The 12,242-nt window shown below is 44.7% G+C and overlaps 1 protein-coding gene across 1 annotated transcript in view; it reads left to right on the top strand.

Moving 5' to 3' along the window:
• The window catches only part of EXOC4 (exocyst complex component 4), an 858,640-nt gene that overhangs the window by 517,917 nt on the left and 328,481 nt on the right, over positions 1-12,242 (top strand). The gene's annotated exons all lie outside the window — the stretch shown is intronic.

Genomic DNA, 12,242 nt, shown 5'->3' on the forward strand with positions numbered 1-12,242 from the left:
CTGAGTTTGCTAGGATTGGCATATATTTTCAAAAATGGTTATGAAAGGTCTCAATTTAAGGAATGACCATCCTTTGGATACCCTTGCCCTTTTAAAAAAAAGTTATATTTTTTAAAATTTTATTGAATCATCGTAAGATACAGTTACAAGCTTTCATGTTTGAGTTACAATCACACAATGATCAAATACCCATCCCCCCACCAGTGCACATTCCCCACCACCAATATCCCCATTTACCGCCCCCCTTCCCACCCTCCCACTACCTCTATGGCAGACAGTATTCCCCATACTCTTTTTCTACTTTGGGGCATTATGGTTTGCAATACAGATACTGAGAGGTTATCATGTTTGGTCCTTTATCTACTTTCGGCACACATCTCCCATCCGGACTGATTACTCCAACCATCTTTTTTTTAGTGATCCCTTCTCTATTCTAGCTGCCTTCTTTCCCCCTGCCCCTTCCTGCTCATGAAGTAGGCTTCCAGCTATGGAGCAATCTTCCTGGCCCTTGTATCTACTGTCCTTGGGTGTCAGTCTCACGTTATGTTATTCTATACTCCACAAATGAGTGCAGTCCTTCTATATCTGTCCCTCTCTTTCTGACTCATTTCACTTAGCATGATACTCTCCATGTTTATCCACTTATAAGCAACTTTCATGACTTCATCTCTCCTAACAGCTGCATAGTATTCCATTGTGTAGATATACCAACGTTTCTTTAACCAGCCGTCTGTTCTTGGGCACTTGGGTTGTTTCCAGATTTTGGCTCTTGTGAACAATGAACTGCTGCAATGAACCTATAGTTAGATACAACAGTGGCACTTGCCTGGCATGCAGCCTACCTGGGCTCAACCCCTGGCATCCCATATGGTCCCCAATCCCCAACAAGAGTGATTCCTGATTGTAGAGCCAGAGATAAACCCTGGTGTGGTCCAAAAATTAAAAGAGACACACACACACACACAGAGAGAGAGAGAGAGAGAGAGAGAGAGAGAGAGAGAGAGAGAGATCTTCTCAGGTGTGGTCCAAAAAAAAAAAAAAGCAAAAAGAGATGTATCTTCTCAGGAGTATGTTGAACCAGTCAGAAGAATAAGAGATGTCTTCTCAGGGCTATGTTAGCCGGTCAGAAGATGAAACATTCTCCTCTCTCCTTGTGGCAACAGCCTTAGGCTGCCTTTAAGTATGGGGATGGCCACTGGTCCCACAGGAGGGGGCCAGTATGCAGGGGTCTGAGTGGACAGCTGCTTCTTCCCGAGCAGGCTGCCTCTGGACTCACACTAGAAGCTTTCTGCTCAAAGCTTCCCTCGGGTCCCCCCAGACCTGCCTGCTTGTCTTACAGGAAAGGCTCATTCTGTTTGCTTTAGGCCCTGTTGCCAGTTAATGTTTCTTAGGGGTAATATTTGAAATGGTGAGAAAATAACTTCAATTGTGCTCTGTAACTTGGTCACTTATTTTTGCTGTTAGCTAACCCAGTGGGGATCTTGGTGCAGTACCGATCAGGCTTTTGCTAATCTGAAGATTGTGATTACACACACACACACACACACACACACACACACACACAAATACACACCACTTTCTGCTCTCCATTGCTGCATATACATAGAGATACCAGTGACAAGGGGAAGGTCACTGGTTGCAGAGACCACTGGGTGAGGTAAAATGTGGAAAACTTATAAACTCGGTAGACCTACATGGAGGTCATTGAAACATGTTATATTACTGATGCTGTCTTTATGATATATTGCTTGTGAATTATTTTCTTTCTCTAATATGAACATGTTTTGTTCCTAAGGGAGTTTACACTTTTACTAGCTAGTTGTTTTAAATCATAATCATCATTCCAAACCCCACTGCCACTGCCATTTCAAATAATATTTTCTTTTTAGTATTGTTTATTCCTGGGTATGCATTCAGAGCTCGTTCCTGGTGGGAATTGGGTGACTGTACGTTGTGACAGGCAGCTGAACATGGGTCATCTGTGTGCAAGGCAAGCGCCCTAACCACTGTACTATCACTTAGCCTTCTCAACAATATTTAAATGGACATAATCCCAATTAGATATAGTTATGATCTGCCTGCTTTTTGACTGATTTTGTCAGTAGTTTATATGTGACCTGTGTTAGGTAACATTTTTATTTTTAATTGAATCACCATGTGGAAAGTTACAAAGCTTTTAGGTTTAAGTCTCAGTTATACAATGCTCGAGCACCCATCCCTTCACCAGTGCACATATTCCACCTAGGTAACAATTTTTAATAAGGTGAGCAGAATATTTTTGTATGAGGAATAAATAATATTTCCTTCCTTCCTTTCTTCCTTCCTGCCTTTTGGTTTTGGAACCACACCCAGTGTTGTTCAGAGGTTACCCCTGGCTCTGCACTTACCTGGTGGTGTTCAGGGGACCGTATTCGATGCTGGAGATGGATTCCTGGTTGTCTGTTTGCAGACACAGTCTTACCTGCTGGACTATTTCTCCAGCCCCATTAAGTGTGGAATATTTTTTAAATAGCTTATTCTAATTTTGAAGACCAAGGTTAATTATTAGGGAAAATGGGGAATTTGTCACTTGATATGTTGTATTGTTTATCCTGGACAATTTATTTCTTAATTATTCAGAGACTTAAATTTTTGTAGATATAGGAGAAATACAGTTTAAGATATTTTTTTTTTACTTTTTGGGTCACACCTGCAGATGCACAGGGGTTACTTCTGGCTCATGCATTCAAGAATCATTCCTGGTGGTACTCGAGGGACCATATAGGATGATGGGAATCAAACCCAGGTTGGGCGCATGCAAGGCAAACAAACACCCTGCCCGCTGTGCTATCACTCCAGCCTCTAGTTTAAAAGATCTTAATATAGCATTTTGATGTCAAAATTTGTACTTGGACTTATTCTGGAAATGGTCTAATTAAAACATTCTCTTTTGTATTAATTACCCTTGAATACATTGTCATTTTTATAAGAAAATTGCCGACTCCAGAGAGATAGTATATAGTTAATGTGCTGCTCTTGCATACTGCTGACCCTCTGTGCTGCAGATGGTCTCCTGAGCACCCCAAGGAGAGATCCCTGAGCACAGAGCCAGGAGAAAGCCCTGAATACGCCAAGAAGATAGAAAGGGAAACTGGGAAACTGTCAGACGGACCTGTCTTTTTTCTTTCTTGGTGTTCAATATGCATAAATTCCTAACTCTGAACCTGTGAATCAGAGTTGTTCTCCTTTCTGTAACTCATTTCTGTATACTCAGAAATTTCTTTTGAGACTCAAAAGTAACCTATAATTTCCTGGCAATGTGTTGTGAGTTTGTTTTTATTTTTGAAGCAAGGAATACTTACTGCTAGGAGATCATGTATATTCAGGCTTATTCTCTCTCTCTCTCTCTCTCTCCTCTCTCTCTCTCTATCTCTCTCTCTCTCATCCTTATAACTATATGTAGGTGATAATCTGGCGGATTTCAGGCAGAGCCAAAGAATCAACATAACAGACTCCTGGTGTCTGTGGGATGATTTCATTTGCCATAGTTCCCCCTTCCTTCAGGAAGATTTCTTTCAATCCGCTTGCTTTACTTTGAATGCAGCTTTTAGGAGGCTCATATTTAGAACTTCTGTGCTATACAAAAAGAGATAGCTTTATAATTACTATGTAAGAACTATGAAGTGGGAAAGAATACATTGGCAAGGCATATTACAATTACTTTGTCATGCATCTGGTTATGTTGGCATATTTGTTTAATTAAATTCCCTGCTAATTATAACTGTATGTACTTGTGTTAATTATTATTTGCTTAACACAGGAAACAGTGTAATTCTTTAAAGGGAAGCAACCCGCTTTCTATTTAAATTAAATTTCAATGTAATATGCTTCCTAAAATAATGGTAGTGACATTTCATTAGGATAGTAGTTGAAAAATACATGCCTCAATGGAATTTGGGCAGACTGAAATTGAAGTGAGTTCTTTGAATATCAGTTCTTTGAATAATGCAATTAGGCATTAGAAAGTTTTAGACTAAAAATAGTTTACATTGCCAAACCATCATCAGATTGGTTTACTAAGTGATTAAATATTCAAGGAAAACCTTTCTTGCCTCCTATCCCCAGCATCCCATATGGTCTCCCAAGCAGCACCAGGGGTAATTCCTAAGTGAAGAGCCAGGAGCAACCCCTTAGCATCGCCAGGTGGGACCCCCCCACACACACACCAAAAAAAAAAGCCATAAAAAAAAAGAAAAGTAAAATTGGTAGTTTATCCATCTATTTATGATGCCTTAACTATCCACACAACTAAGTCTATGTTGTCATTTCTAGGCGATTTTAAGAGCAATATGCTAATGAGAGGGGCCTTCTAAAATCAGTGCTTCTCATACAATTTTGACTGTGGGGAATCTTATTTTCAACAGAAGTTTTGAATGGGACCATGAGATTTATGCCAAACAGATGGAGGTGTAGTTGTTCTTCGTGAGGTACAAGGTTCTCGCAGGCTCTATGTCACCCCCTGTGAAATCACATCGCTCTGTGATACATAAAATAAAAACTATGGAGCCGTTCACCCCCACCCCCGCCGCCTTTCCTTCCCATTAATAGGTATGTGTTGGGGAACAGTTTTTCCCCCAAAGTGTCCAAACACGTTGCTCACCAGTTCCCCGCAGACGTGTGACGAAGGATGACAGGTGCGTGGAGAAACCACTCTGGGAGACAGTTGATGGCCACTCGCTCTGTTGCCAAAGACACACATATTTTATAGAGAGTCTTAGCTTAAGGGGTTGGTCCAATCACATAAAGTTTAGCATTACTGACCTATCACCTTTCCCACTCTGCTTTGCCCCGGCCCAATCCCAATTAGGGCTAGATGCTGCAGTTAGGAATGACTCACTAAGCATAGGTGATAATTCTTGGGGGGCGGGGGGGCTGGGGAGGACTCAAGGCCAGATACCTGGTGCTTGTCAAATGTGCCCAGACACTCCCTACTATGTCCCTATGCAGGGAGAGGTCTTATCTGCTATGCAGGGACAGATCTTATCTGCTCAGGCACTCTTACAGGTATGCACTGTCTGCCATGATGCTAACCAGTGCTGGAAATGACAGTCAAGGCACAGCTCTTCACCCCAATAAGTGCCCAGTCAAGGAGACAGTATTGTCCAACTCTGAAGATTCATTCTAGGTCCAAATAAGTTAGCAATCGTTGCAGTGTTAAGAAGTGTGGCATAAATAGGACGTGTTCCCGGAGGGATGGAGAGGAGTTTATCCCTAGGCTCATCAAGGAACATTCCCTTGAATGATGGTAGGAGTTTGAGACGGAACTGTCCGAAGCAGAGGAAATCTGTTAAAATGGAGCCAGGAGTGAGGAGGAGGCCGTGGAAGCCCTAGATAGGAAGCAAAAGAAACGTATTTCACTGATGTGTCTAAGTGTCCTACGAAATTGGAAATAAGCGAGAAGGAACAAGAAGGAGCCATTTGCCAGGTGATTTATTTACCTGGTTGGCAATCATTCTGACCACTACCCATTTTTAGCCAATCAAGAGGTAAGTGCTACTGTGAAAGAATATTATTACCAAACTGAGTGTTTGTTTTTCCCCTAATGGCAATTGGAAACAACTGCTTTCAGCAGGCTCCCTGGGGTGTCTAAATGCTATCTCTGCTGTACAGAGAACAACAGCGACGGTACCCACGTTACCCCCTGGTTCCTAAGACTGGTCATAACTCACCCTTCAGTTTCACTCTGTCACCAAAGTGAGACAAGAACCTTCAGTTGGCCAATGGAAAATGTGTTTTGAGAGGGATTCCTCATCACCTAAAATGTGTCCTTGTCTTATTGGAAGGTAATATCAACTGCATGAAGTTAGATAGTGCCCTAATAAAGTTCAGAGAAATTGCAGATTTAGAAGAGATGTTCAGATGTCCCACTGTCACTTGGCAGACATTGAACTCCAGGCAAGAGGGATAAAAGGCTGGGACTGGAGTGGTAGCACAGTGGGTAGGGCGTTTGCCTTGCACGCAGCCGACCCGGGTTCGATTCCCAGCATCCCATATGGTTCCCTGATCACCGCCGAGGGTAATTCCTGAGTGCAGAGCCAGGAGTGATCCAAAAAGAGGAAAAAAAAAAGAGAATAAAAGGCTGGCCGGGTCCCCCCTTTTCCAAAATAGCATTAATCTGGTGAAGAACGTTGACAAGATGGAAAAGTCTTGAGCAGCTTGGGTGGGGGTGGAAGGATAGGAGTTGTGTATACCACAGGCATAAGCATAAACACTAATGTAACCATGTCACATTAACTACAGTAGAAAAGGAGAAAAAGTTACATGGGTAATTAGAAATAGTGTTGTAAGTAGATAGCAAAAATTCAAAGAATAGATTATGGAAACCTGAGCTAAAGGCTCTGGTACTACAGGCCATATCACGCATGCTCACCTTTCGGCCTGACCAGAGAATCGGGGCTATGCAGACGCCAGGGAGGATGTTGTCTGGGAGAATGAAGAGCCCAGAGGGCTTCACCTGCCATGGCCTGGGAAGTTGTCTGACCACTCTCAGAGCACTTTGCTTATCCCTCAGCCGCAGACCCCCCGCTAAACTCCACACTCCATGTCTCGCTGAGGGGTTAGCAGGGAGCATTGTCAGGAGGCAATAAAGAGGCTCACCAAGGCCTGACGCTTAGTTGTCAGATAAGTTGGTTTGGTTTTAGCCTCGCAAATTTGACCTGCTTTGCCAACTTTGGGGGTGTCTGATAGCAGCTTCACCTGCCAGCTACCCAGAGGTGGGGCTTCCGGAGGGAAAGGGCCGTTCCCAATTAGTGCCCCATTTTTTTTTTTTTTTTGTCAGAGACTTTGAACAGATCCGTGTTTGATCCATCCCATCTTTCTGTCCTGGAGTTGCGTCTGGTTTTTTTATTCCACTTTTGAGGTCTGTCTTCACACATTCTGCCTTGAGCTGTGTAGCACATAGGAGCACAAATGATTTCTTTTTATTAACATCTAAGCAGAGTCGTTAAGGGGAGACTTGAGAAAAACTTTAGGTTATTTTCTAATGAGGAAAAAAAATTTCTAAATGCAACATATCCTAGATAACGAAGCAAATCAGAGATAGGTTTGAGCTTCTCCCTCATTCCCTTTGTCATTCCCTTTTAATATCCAAAGGAGCCCGTTTTTGCTCTGAATTAGCATCTGGGTTTGAAGGCCCTGTTACCAGTCTCCACGGGGACACCCCAACTCTGGTGCTATCTACCTCCTCACCCCCTTTTTTATCCCCCAGAACTGAATCATGCTGCTGAGTTGTAGTTAGAACAAGTGCCTTTGTTTTCCTAATATCATCTTCTCTGTTTTTAATGTGTCCCCTGTGCCAAGACAGACATCGGGCAACTGAAACTTACAGTAAAATCAGCACGATTCATCGTCTCTCCAGGCAGAATGTCAGCTCGATGTGAGCATTTTAGTGAAGGCGGGATAAATGTTTTTGGACCCCCGCATCATTGGAACTATGAGGAAAGCTCCTTTTCTAATCCTTCAGCGCATTCTAAGCTTCTAGCATGTTTATCTTTGCAGTGGTTCTGTCAGAGCAATAATGCTGGCGTGGGAATCCAACTCATTGATGAGGAAATTCAGGCTCTTAGAAGTCAGGCCACTGGCTGGTTTTCTACAGCCAGCAGCGCTGAACCCTACACCCAGGCCTGCCAGATGATAGAATTCACACTTCGCAATCCTGCTCCGAACTGTACTTGTTTGTGCCTTCAGCATTCTGAGAAGGTTTTCCACACAGCAGTTACAGTTTGATTACTTAAGATTGTTCCTATCCTATCACACTCGGTGATGCACAGGAGTCACTCCTGGCTCTGAACTCAGGAATTACACCTGGCGGTGCTCAGGGGACCATATGGGATGCTGGGAATCGAACCCAAGTCAACCACATGCAAGGCAAATGCCCCACCCGCTGTGCTATCACTCCAGCCCAAGATTGTTCCCATCCTAAACAGCTTTGTTTGAAAATGCTAGAGTTAGGGAGTCAGTGCACCCCTAATGTTGAGTCACCAGGTATGTTTCTGCTGATACTAGACTTCCAAGAACTTCACAGTTCTCACATCCAAAAGAAGCTCGAGTTGGGGCAGAGACGTGAGGGACTCTTCATGGTGAGTCTCACTGGATCCTCATTCTCACCCGAGTGGAGGGGTCGCTGTGTTTGCTCTCTGTGGTTACCTGGAGAAGAAGCAGAGCTGCAGACTGTGGGTGAAGGCCGTGCCACCCCCGGAATCTGGCTGGAGTTGTTCAATGGCCCGCATAACTTTTCCCAATTCTGAGCTTCCTTGATTTGAAAACACCACCGGTCTTAAGAGGTTAGTGGAAGAGGTGGTGGGCCTCTCCAGTGAGCAGTTGCGTGGAGGCCAGGGGGAAGGACTGATCACTTGTACCCAAGGAGTGGAAGAGTCACAAAAGAAAGACTTTGGAGAAAGGGAAAGTAGAATTTACCCAGTGACCCAGGGCATCCAGAGTCGGGCTGCAACCACAAGCAAGTACCAAGAGCCCTGTAGCTCCTGGCCAGGGCCCCCATGGAAGACGGAGCCAGGGAAGCAGCTGTGCACTTGGTGAGGGAGGGTCTTCGGTGTCTAAGGAGTGGGCAGTGTGTTTCTCAGTGGCCCAACCCCAGGGGGCCAATGGAAAGTCCTCAGCAGAGGAACCGTCTCAGGCAGCTCCTAAGATCCAGGCTTGTTCTGAGGTGGTGACCTCAGTTAAGTCCGAACTGAAAGGCAGAGATGGGCCTGAGAGAAGAAGAAAAGACGCCCCCAGAGCCAACTTGCACACTGTCTCTGTCACTGTCTCTTGTCACTGAGCGGCTGGGCACACGAGAATGCCATCAGCGAGGATCTGGATTGCAATCAATGGGCCGTGGGCCTGGGCCCGGGGGCGAGCTGGTGATGGGGTTGTCGTGACAACCTGAACTTCCTTTCCCCTGTGCTGTGGAGAGGCTCAGTGGGCTGGTGAATGCTGAGGTGTGCAGAGCTGGTTGAGAAGCTCGCGAGTCATCTTCGCTGTGGCCGATGGTTTGAAACTAGGACCGTAAATGATGTTATCGAGAACAGACATAGACTGTGGGGAAGGAAAACAGCAACTCAGGCTGGCGGAAAGGAGCAAAGATAAAGAGGTTCAGTTAGTGGCGGAGGGAACAGCAGACAGGGCAGTAAAGGGAAGGACAGCAGCATGACGCCTTCCTGAGAAGGAGGGGTCCGGCCGTAGAGGGAGATGTTGGGGAGACTTCGGATGAGCACCCTCAAGAGCTCCCTGGACACTTCCAGACAAGCATGCTCCGAGTGACAGATGAAGGTGAGCACACATGTCCTGACTGCTAGTGGAAACTGCTCTTTAAAAAACTAAGTTACTGGAAGGGAGCGCGGATACCTCAGCTAGAAGAGGCTCCTGCCTTGCATATATAAGGCCCTGAGTTTGTTACCTGGTGCTGCCCACATGCGCCATGCATAGTCTATGTATTTCTGCCAGCTGGGACCCCCCACTGCCCTAACAGATGCACGGTCTGCAGGACGTGGCCAGGTGTGTGAGGGCAACACAGCTAAAACCATCGCCAGAGGCTCCAGCCCCTTGCAAGTACATGTGTCAGCACCATGTGCAGCCCCAGCAAGCTCTGCCCCCACGGCATATGTGACCATGACATGCATTTTGTGTGTGACATCAGCACCCTGTTGGAGTGTGCCAGCACTGCACTCAGAGGTTGCAAACTCCCCAGCAGGTACCACAGCCAATGATGTGTAAGAACAGCAGCAAAGAGAAGGGAAGCGGGGAAAGATCCACGTAAAAGCTCGGGAAGAGGGGAAGACTTATTTCTTCTTTGAGAATAACCCAGACATGGCCATGGCTGGTTGGAGTTTTGTACTGGGAGTTGACCGTATTTTGAGCATAACCATAGCCCCATAACCTTCTGCTCTTTTCCTGTGTAAACAGAAGAGAAAACCTATCCTATGGCATGGACCTTCTCGGACACCAGCAGCAGGGATTAAAGAATCACACGGAATGTTTATACAAGGAAATTCGAGACTTCTTGAGTCGATTTGGATTTGGTGTTGCCACAGAATTCCTTTAGGTGCCATTGACAATCTTTAATTACAGAACTGAATTTAGAGTTGAGTTTACCAAGAGGAATACTAATCTAGGTCTGGGGTTAAGGCCAAGAATAATCTCTAAGAAAAGGATCAAGTAGAATTTGCCTTTTAATCTTTCAAAAATTGTTTCTTTAATAGAATTCTGTGTGTTTGTGAATTATATTCAACTATGACCCAAGCAATTTTCTACTGAGAATACAGTCGGTTGCAACTTTATTATTTGGCGGCAAGGCTTGGGAGTTTGAGGGTAAAATGGAAGTCTTGAACAATGAGTGTCCAAACTGAAAAAACAACAGACTCACCAGTTTAGAGCTTAAAAATAGGATACTTTTATTTTTTTTCTCAGTAACCTTTACTTTTATGGGATAGAGTGTCAGGAAACAGAGAAGGCATTATGGGAAGCGGTTCCCTTTGAAGTTTTGTTTGTTTGTTTGTTTGACTCTAATAGAAAATTATGTCTTATAGCATGTTTTTATTGCTAACGATATTAGCCCAAAGCCATCTTCTCCCAGCACCTTGTACACAAGATGCCTTACACCTACAGTGATTAATTCCTGAAGCAAAATCCTGAAGGATTCACATCTTTTACAGTTAAAAGTATCCCAACTGGCCCTCAGTCTACTGAGAAACTGAGTGTCACGTCCAGTCTTCTCCAGAGGTGGGGGAGGGAGACTCAGTAGGCTGTCAGGGCTCTGATTGTTCACAGCAAAGTGTTTGATTCCTCCCAAGAGTGCCTCAGCATTACATCAAATAACCTGCTCTCCACTCTCTTTAGCCCTAACAGTAGGACATCTGCTCACAGCCATCGCTGTGGCAGCCTCTGACAGGCGACTGGGACTCTGCACGTCACGTGACCTTCCTCCCACAAGCCTCTGGCTGCGTCAGAACTCTGCCCCATTGAGTTAGTGCATGTTTTATTTTCCTTTGGATGCTCGGTCATTCCTTTCCCCATTCAGCCTTCAGTCGATACTATCTATCTTTAATGTGAATTGCTTCTCCCCAGTGATCTGAGAGGTGTGAACCCAGGCACTTTTTCAAGTGAGGAGAGAAAAGCAGCGATCTCTCTACTAGACAACTGTCAAAAAAAAAAAAAAACCACCTTAAGATAGTTAATTATTTCATAGGTGAGATATTTGGGAACAGAGAAATTACTCCCCCGAGAACACACAGCTACTAAGGATAGAACTGAGATTCCCTCCAGCTTTATCCGTCTAAAAAGTCTTTGCCCTTCCAGTGCTTCCTTTAGGAGTTAGTAACTCTGTAGGAAACAGACGGAGTGAAAGGGAAGGTGAGACCACAAGCATGAAAACATTGTAATAAATTGCAGTGGCAATTCAGAGAGGGCCAGGTAAGAAGTTAGAGGAGTGACATACATCTGGGTTGGATGTCAGGGATGAGAAAGAGCAACTGCTCCTCCAGTTCACATTCCCCTCCATCTGGAAAGTGGGTATCTTACTGATGGGTGTCTTTCTTTTTAATTGAGGTTCTCTGGTTGGCAATAGAGTTGACGGTGGTTTCCTGTGCACATAATCCCAACAACACGTCCCTCACCAATGTGCCCATCCCTTCCCCAAAGGACCCAATGTCCCTCCCTTTCAACACCACCCACCCCGCCACAACACACACACACACACACACACACACACACACACACACACACACTCTCCGTTGTATACATCAGTTCTATCTCCCATGGTGTTGTCATTACCCCCTTGAGACCACCTTGCTGTCTAACTTGAAATCTATTTATGTGTAGCTTATATTATTCTTTTCTCAGCGATGGTCTGGAGCAACAGCACAGCAGGTAGGGCGTTTGCCTTGCACGTGGCTGACCCGGGTTCCATTCCTCTGTCCCTCTCGGAAAGCCTGGCAAGCTACTGAGATTATCGCACCCACATGGCAGAGCCTGGCAAGCTACCCGTGGTGTATTTGATGTGCCAAAAATAGTACCAACAAGTTTCACAATGGAGACGTTACTGGTGCCCTCTCAAGCAAATAAATGAACAATGGGACGACAGTGCTACAGTGCTACTCAGAGATATGGTGAATATTTAAAATAAATAAACTCCAGTCAAGTTGACTGGGTCACAGCATAAAAGTAGATGAAGGGAAATCTGGAGACATTTATTATATATATATTTTATT

This window comes from Sorex araneus, chromosome 1, assembly GCF_027595985.1.
Source record: "Sorex araneus isolate mSorAra2 chromosome 1, mSorAra2.pri, whole genome shotgun sequence".
In the NCBI taxonomy this organism is placed as follows: domain Eukaryota; kingdom Metazoa; phylum Chordata; class Mammalia; order Eulipotyphla; family Soricidae; genus Sorex; species Sorex araneus.